Source organism: Euleptes europaea, chromosome 7 (genome assembly GCF_029931775.1).
Source record: "Euleptes europaea isolate rEulEur1 chromosome 7, rEulEur1.hap1, whole genome shotgun sequence".
In the NCBI taxonomy this organism is placed as follows: Eukaryota; Metazoa; Chordata; class Lepidosauria; order Squamata; family Sphaerodactylidae; genus Euleptes; species Euleptes europaea.
The window spans coordinates 45530414-45539610 of NC_079318.1; positions in this window are offsets into that span (position 1 = coordinate 45530414).

Below are 9197 nucleotides of genomic sequence, written 5' to 3' on the forward strand. Positions count from 1 at the left end.
AAGGCCTCCTGGCCCTTGGCACTTAGCCCATGCTACTCAGCCTGTGTTACTGCTGCTTTTACTGCTGATTGTCAGATCACTACCTGAAAGAGTTTAAACAGAAAGTGACTCTAGACTTTTGCAGGAGGAGAGGATCTGATCCCCCCTCCCCTAGGAAAAAAATGGTTTCCTGATGGCTGTTGGGGACTTTCATGCTGATGTGGCTGGAAGTTCTGTTGGATCTATGGAATCAGGAGGTCTGTTGAACCAGTGTTGAGATTGCTCTGGAGGCATCCTCTCTCTTCAGCTGGGACACATTTGGACTCTTTGTTTCGCAGCTGAGCTAGGGGAACTGAAACACCAGGGACAACAACTAGACACCGTGGCAGAAAACTCAGGCCAACTCCAACTGAGCGCAGGCTAGGGCTCATTGGAAATCCTAATCTGTGGTAGTGATGGCAGTGAAGAAATCATACTATTTAGCCACCATAACATCTATTCAGACCAACAATGCTGTTTAGGGTGGTGAGGCCTTTTACAATCTGGCTATTGTTAGCAAATAGTGGAACCCTCTACAAGTAATTGTGCCCAGTCGGCTAAGCACTTTACAGGTAAAGTTGTTCACATCTCTTGGGCCCACCTTGGGGATGAGGCCTGAAGGGATAGGGACCTGCTCATTACAAGCAGGCATAGGACTATTATTGTTAAAGAAGGCTATAATCAGACCCCTGTTCAAGATCTTTAGGTAACATGGATCTGAACAACTATAGACCAATATCTAATATTCCCTTTTTTTGGGGGGGGGGGGGTCTTGAAGAGTGGTGGCTAGAGAACTCCAGGCATTCTTGGATGACACTTAAGTATCTAGTGTCTTTTAAACTTGGATTTAGGTGTGGCTATGGCACAGAAACTGCCTTGATTGCCCTATATTTTATCATTTTTAAAGCACGTTTATAGTGATTTTTTTTCCCGGTTGCCTTTTGCCTATACTAGATTAATTTCCTATTTGAACACAACCACACACTTTGATTCCCTTAGACAAATAGCTACTCTAACTTCTAATTCTCGTGTGTGTGTGTACTTTTATCATGGCATTTGTTCTTTTTCCTTGTATAGGCTCATGAAGAATATCCTACATTTCAATGCTGTTCAAACTATTTACATCAATTGATCTTACCAACTTTAAATCCGCTATATAGTCTGCAACTGCTCAGCAAGAGTCTACGTTTCATGTGTCTGCAACAGCTGCAAGGGCCAGGCTGGCTACCTAGGCAGGGTTTCAACCCCAATGCAGCTGTTCTGAAAAACTAGGACAATGAATAAATTTAAAGGCATGCATTCTGAAACCAGCCCCCTAAAGCATTCACCATTATACATTATTCTGACTTATCACTGCCTTGATTTCAAAAACAGCTTCCAATCATTACACTTTTTCATTCTTACAATAACATAACGCCCTAGGTATCGTGCTGTTTTTTATCTCTCCAACGGTATCCATATATTTGATTCATCAATTCTCCATTGCTTTCTTTCACACACACACCCGTCCTCCTTGTGGTGTATGTCTCCTAACTATTGCAGAACATGATCTCGTGTCTGTCAACGTAGAATGCGAAACCCTCGAATGCCATCTGTAACGAATGCAGCTCCACTGCTGTGGGGGTGGGTGGGGGTCCTGACACCCTGGCCCAGCTTTCTCCCTGCCAGCATGTAAGCAGCCATCTCTTGGGAAGAGTGTGAATTTAAGCCAGCTGTCTTTTGACTACCTACACAAAGGATTGCTTTTCTAATCTTCATGAAGGAATGCAGCAGAGGGGGCTCACAGCTGGCCAAAAAATGTGTCAGATTACTTTCCTGTTCAGTACATCTCCACTACTAATCTGTCCTAATCTAAAACTGTTTAGTCTGTTTGATTAACTGTTTGATTAGTCTGTTCCTTTTAGGAATATTTGGTGCTATTTGGGCTCCCCCTCCTACATTATGCACTATGCACACTGTTGCTTTTTTAGCGCCATCTATTGTATTGTTTTAATTTAGTTTTAATCTATTTATTTAGTGTTTTTTTATTGTTGTTACCTGCCATGAGCCCTGCTATGCAGAGGGAGGGCAGGCCATAAGTGTAGGTATAAATAATAAATAAAATACTTCATGCACTCAGTGTCTTATTAATGTTCTCCTTTTGTGCATGTGTTGCCCTACATTTTGAAAGTGATAAGAACCAACCTGTTTTTCTCCCAAGATGGGGTTTGTATATGTAACAATGAATGCACATCCTGAGACAGAGCTTTGAACTCTTAAGATCTGCCAGTGAACACATGAAGCTGCCTTATACTGAATCAGACCCTTGGTCCATCAAGGCCAGTATTGGCTACTCAGACTGGCAGCGGCTCTCCAGGTAGGTCTTTTGCATCACCTACCACCTAATTCTTTCAGCTGGGGATTGAACCTGAGACCTTCTGCATACCAATTTTCAAAAAAGGGAGGGATGACCCATGAAACTATAGGCCAGTCAGTCTGACCTCTGTCCCAGGGAAGCAGATTTTAAAGGGCTCCGTCTGTGAACATCTGAAGGACAACTTGGTGATCCAGGGAAGTCAGCACAGATTTATCCCCAACAGGTCCTGTCAGACCAACCTTGTTTCCTTCTCTGATCGAGGGATGAGTTTACTGGATCGAGGGAATGCTGTCAATGTTGTTTACCTGGATTTCAGTAAAGCTTTTGACAGGGTTTCCCATGATGTTCTGATGTGTAAACTAGAGGACTGTGGACTGGACTCTAGGATAGTTAGGTGGATAAGGAACTGGTTGGAGAACGCACTCAAAGAGTAGTTGTCAATGGCATTTAATCTGACTGGAGGGAGGTGTCCAGTGGGGTGCCACAGGGCTTGGTTCTGGGCCCGGTACTTTTCAATATTTTTAATAAATGATCTGGATGAGGGGGTGGAGGGACTACTTGTTAAATTTGCAGATGACACCAAATTGGGAGGAGCAGCGAACACATCAGAAGATATAGAATTCAACGAGATCTGAACACGCTGGAAAAGTGTGTGGATGTGAACAAGATGCAATTCAACAATGACAAATACTGAGTTCTACATCTGGGTAACAAAAATGAGGAACACACATACTGGATGGGGAATACACTTCTGGGAAGCAGTGTGTGTGAACAAGAATGGAGCGGGTGCAGAGGAGAGCGACAAGGATGATCGGATGCCTGGAGACCAAGCCCTATGAGGAAAGGCTGAGGGAGTTGGGAATGTTCGGTCTGGAGAAGAGGAGGTTGAGGGGGGACATGATTGCTCTCTTTAAGTATTTTTAGGGCTGTCGCTTAGAGGAGGGTAGGGAGCTGTTCCTGTTGGCAGAAGAGGATAGGAGTCACAATAATGGGTTGAAATTATGGCTGGAAAGGTACCAGCTGGATATTAGGGGAAATAATTTACAGTAAGAGTTCAACAGTGGAATCCGCTACCTAGGGCGGTGGTGAGTGAGCTCCCTTTCACCGGCTGTCTTTAAGCAGAGGCTGGACAAGCACTTGTCAGAGATGCTCTAGGCTGTTCCTACATTGAGCAGGATCTAAAATATGTTTGCTGAGGGTGGGGTAAGGACTGCTAGATGTACTGCCACGTAGGATAATCTGTAGGATGATCTGTATAGTGCTGATGAAGAGAATCCAGGGACCTGCAGATCTATGGGGCTGTGGACTTTTGAACGATTTAAATCATGCTGGCAAAGCTGATATAGATTTATGGGAGATGTAAGAGGCCCCTGGAATGGATGCCCATCATCATTACAATGCCAATTTGAATATATTTCATATGCCTGCTATTTGCATTCGATGAAGGCTCCTGTAGTTGTCCTTATTGCCATATTAAGATGAAAATGCACATCCCTATCTACTAGGGTTGCCAATCTCCAGGTACTAGCTGGCGATCTCCTGCTATTACAACTGATCTCCAACAGATAAAGATCAGTTCCCCTGGAGAAAATGGCAATTGGACTCTATGGCATTGAAGTCTCTCCCCAAACCCCTCCCTCCTTAGGCTCTGACCCCAAAACCTCCCGCTGGTGGCAAAGTGGGACCTGGCAACCCTACCATCTACAGTCGTTTGGTTGTTTGGTTTGTGGCTATCCCTTTGCACTTTTAGAAAAACTGAGCCAGTAACCATATTTGGCCCACAGACCCTTTTCAGGTTCACCTATATGAATCTATATAAATAGTTTTTAGTGGCATTACTATGAACAGGCTGCTGGGTGGGGCCAGAGGGAATGGGAAAGTTGAAGACTCAGGTTAGATACTAGTCCATTAATTCATATAAATGGATTAAGAAGCACAACAGAGTGTAAAGTGCCATCAAGTTGCAGCCGACTTATGGCGACCCCTTTTTGGGGTTTTCATGGCAAGAGACTAACCAGAGGTGGTTTGCCAGTGCCTTCCTCTGCACAGCAACCCTGGTATTCCTTGGTAGTCTCCCATCCAAATACTAACCAGGGCTGACCCTGCTTAGCTTCTGAGATCTGACGAGATCAGGCTAGCCTGGGCCATCCAGGTCAGGGCAACAAAAAGGTTACCATGTGCATTTTTAGAGAAAACAAACCCACCATGTGGGCTGGTTTGCAAATCCTTGTTGCATTAGATCAGGGCAAAGAGGAGCCTCTAGACTTCATCCATCAGCTGGAAGGTGAAAGGTTAACATCCTCTGTATCCATAGCAGCTGCTGTCAGATGCCTCGCTTAGGCCCAGCAGAGAAGAGTAGCAAGGCCTAGTTGGAATGGAACTGGCATAATTCACAGATCAGTTCCCTGGCCTGACTAGCCTCATAAAAAACCAAAAGCTGTTGTCTGAACAATGTACTGCCTCTATGCTGGATCATAATTAGCTTGAGTAAGGTGACTTCCATTGTAGTTCTGTCTAAAGACCTGGAGTTTGCTGTAGGGTCATTTAGTCCTCCTGCTTCTTGTCACACTGACCCAACCTCTGAGACAACAAGCATGTTTTTGTGACTATGAATAGGAAAGGTACACGGTGTTCTTGAATCATTCAAGTGGGAAAGTCAGGATTCTAAAATAGGGGGATCTATCGTCCTCTTTCAAACAGCGATGGAATGTTAATGAGAAGCTGGCAGAAAAGCTAAAGCGTGCAGACTATAATTGGTGTAAGCTTTCCAAAGGCGAGGTGGAGTTGTAGCTAATTTATGAAAGGGTCATGGAGGGGGAAAAGACCTCTCAGTGATTAATAGAAAAAAGCAGGAGACGACTATCTTCTTTTCTTGATTTTTCCCCCTATGTCAGTTTTCAGGACACATTAAAAGGTGTTTTCAGAAGGTGATAGCTCAGAATCTTTCAAAATGATTGACACCATCTAAAGTAGCTTATCAAACTGCATGGCCCAAAGCATATCCATGTTACATAACTTTGTCTTAAATAGGGAAAGCTGGCTATGCCTAGGGTTGCCAACCTACACACAACCTCCAGGTACTAGCTGGAGATCTCCTGCTGTTACAATTGATCTCCAGCCAATAGAGATCAGTTCACCTGGAGAAAATGGCCGCTTTGGCAATTGGGCTCAATGGCATAGAAGTCCCTCCCCTCCCCAAATCCCACCCTCCTCAGGCTCCACCCCAAAAACCTCCCACCGGTGGCAAAGAGGGATCTGGAAACCTTAGCTATGCCTGCCACTCACTTCCTCTGGTGACAGAATCCTGATTTGCAGAATGGAATTAAACACAGCAGCCAAAGGTCAAATCATTTTGGGTTTGTCTTATGGACTAGCTTCTCTCCCTTTTGCTCTGAGTTATCTATATATGCCTTTCCCACTCTTATTTTGCAAAAAATAATGCACAGGGCATGGCCCCAAAGGAGCTCTTTATATTACCAATTTGGTACTTAAACACTAAACCAGATGTACCAAAGCAGGGCAGCTAAAAAGGGTAATAGTAATTGTGGAGGGGGCTTGAGTAAAATCCCCCTCTGTGGACTGCTGACTAGTTCTTCCAGCCTGCCATGTGGAACAGCTAGCATTACTGCACAGCTGCAGCATGCCTTGCACAGCTCATGAGCACTCCCATCAGTGCACAGAAAAAGCCTGCACTTCTTCCATGGGTATACACATCAATACATGATTCCATATCCAATGGCTGGGCTGTGAGTGGGATCTAATGCTCATATGGTCCACTTGCACTGACATTGGGACAGTTGTGTATTCCATAAGCTGTCTCAGTGCAGTAGGTTATAGGCTGATGTCATGATACGGAGCCAGAGCACATAAAAAGGGTCATACAAAGGCCATGTTAAACTAGTCTCTGTCTCTGTAAGTCCAGCTGTGAGTGGTGAGCTGTGCCCATGACAAGTAGGTGATTTTCTATATACTAGCACAGTTCTGGTGTTTTATTTTCAGCTGATTATCTACAAAATTTATACCCTGCCTTTCTGTCCAATTAGGGCTACCAAAGTGGCTTAGATTAAGACTAAGGCAAAGACAGAAACACTTACCCATTTTTTATTCAGTTGTGATTTATATTCTATAAGATCTTCTCTTATTACTCCATTGATTCTCATGACTATCATTTACTCTAGCTGCTGTCTCGTAAAGATAAGGCTGTTACTCTACTCGCAGTTTATTGTTTATTGGCTGCTTTGAAGAATCGCCAAAAGTTATAAGCAAGTTACTCCTAAAGGCGTATGTGCATACAGGTGCTCCTTTTGCACTGGAACTGGATTAAGACTGGTGCAATATCGTCCTTATGACCCACTCCAGTCAGCATCCTGGCTGCAGAACTCTGTACAAAGTGAAGTTTCCAAACCCTATCCAAGGGCAGCCCCACACAGAGTACGCTGCAGTCATCTAATCTAGATGTCTACAGGGCCTGAACCACAATGGCCAAATCTTTTCTGCCTAGGAAAGGCAGAACGGTACTACTTCACGAAGTGTACTTATGGAAATTGCTATTAAAATAAGTGATTGAAACAAATTAACTCAATGGCTATTAGATATGATGGGTAAATGGAACATGCATTTTTAGTAATGGAAGCTCCTGAATGCCAGTTACTGGATGGCAACAAGGGTCAGGCTGATTGTAGGGATTCCAAGGACATCTGGTTGAACATTGTGAGAGGGGATCTCGGACTAGATTGTCTGATCAAATGGGCTTTTCTTATTGTTTTTAATGCAAGACACACCAAACTCTGTTGCAGGGCATCCATCAAATAGTACTGCAGATCAGCTTTTGGCTATCATGAAAATCTGCAAAAAAATCTTCAGCTGTCAAATACTAACACAAAGTGTCTGCACACCCAGAAAATATTTACAGGGGAGAACTCTAAGACAAATTCATCCCAGCGCTTCTCTTTGTTGACCGATAAATACAGAAATACGTGGTATTTTGGCAGGACAAAACTGTGATAAATATGCAAGAGCAGGGACATGTGCTTAAATGATGTAGGAAAAGCATACATTTGAGGTAAGTTACTTCTTTGCTTGCCTGCATGATGAAATATGAATTCAATTATCACAATGAATTCTCTTGTACTGGTTGCGACCTTTTTCTTTTCTTTGCTGTCTCCAGTTACACAGCCTAACAGCTGCCATCAAATTGCCAGGAATGAAAAGGAAGCTTTCTCCCAAGCTAGCCAGTAGTGTTTCTCCTCACCCCCACCTCCTGCAGTGCCTTTTAAAACAAGAAATTCAGCCTGGCAGAGTTTTATTTTATTAAAGAACTTAGCAAAGAGTGTGCGGAAAGCTACTCCCCCTTCCCCCACTGCCTGGCCTCTGAAATGGGAATGAAAATATCTCTTCACTTGCGTTTCAAAACTGGTCTGGCAAACACCACCTAATGAACTTTGTTCCCACTTATTTTGTCTGTATTGTGACAGATCAGTCTACAGGGGAACATGAATTTAAATTACAGCTGCACTGTGCTCCCTGGCTATGGCGAATGGTTTTGTGCACACATGAAACATTCTGTTGGATGACCCCGTGACCTGAAACAGGAGACTGCACATAGAAGGCAGAGGCAAAGAAGGTCAACTTTTATGTTGCCTGAGCAGAGGAAAGGAACACAAAGCGGTGTGGATACATAACACAGGGAGAAGAGTCAATGATCACTGGGGACTGTTGATAACTATTGCTTCGGTAATTCACAAATTGTGTGGTATGAAATAGCAGTGGGGTAATTATCAATGGGTTAAAAGGTGTAACCGTCTGAAGTCAAGTCTAGATGATACACAGGGATATTTGTTTTCACATGTTTGCAACTTGTATTTAGTATGCAAATTTGGTAGCATGCCACCCATCCCAGACTACCAAAAGTCCACTTGAATTAAAAAGAGTATTTATCTCTCTCTCTTTATACAATGTCAGATACTATGGTTGGATTTGACAATCAATCATCAGAAAGTGTTGACAGCCACAGATCTTTCCCTTCCGCTCCCCCAGCAGTTCATTTGGATCCTGGGAAAGTTTGTTCATGGGGTTGCAGGACTGATGTGCACTAATAGTCAGCAGTTTGGGAGGCTGAAGTAGGGAAGGGGAATGAGACAGAGTCACCCTTTCTGTCTCCTCTGTCAGCACAGCTCCACCCTTTCCCGGGGCTGGAAAGGACTGCTGGCAGGAGAGAAATGTGGAAAGATCTGGGATCCAACCTAATGTTTCCCCCAAAGGATGGGGATGCCAGCATTTCCGAGGTGTAAACATAAACACTGTAAATGGTTTGCAGAATTCATACACATTCCAAGTCTCTCTGAAGGCCTGCTGCTTTAATTTGAAACCTCTGATATGCAAGTTGACATTTCCTTTCATGTAAAGTCTTGCACTGATACATTCTCCATAATATGCTTACTGCTAGAGTGCTTTCTGGAGGCACCCCTATCTTGCACATCAGCCCCATAAACTGGCCCTGTTGCTTTAGCACCCCCACCCCCCATGGCTGGTTGCCTTGCCTGTTACAGTCTTTCTTCAGCTTCCTCACTACTTTCAGCCACTAAGGGGGAGCTTATTCTGTTCTGAACGAACACCACCTGAAGGATGATGACACCTGACACTGCTTATGCTTGCCCTTGACCTAGGGTTACCAGCTCCGGGTTGGGAAATACTTGGAGATTTTTGGGGCAGAGCCTGAGGAGGGTGGAGTTTGGGGAGGGGAGGGACTTCAATGCCATAGAGTCCAATTGCCAAAGCGGCCATTTGGGGTCTTCCTCTTTTCCTGCTGCCTTCAACTTTTCCA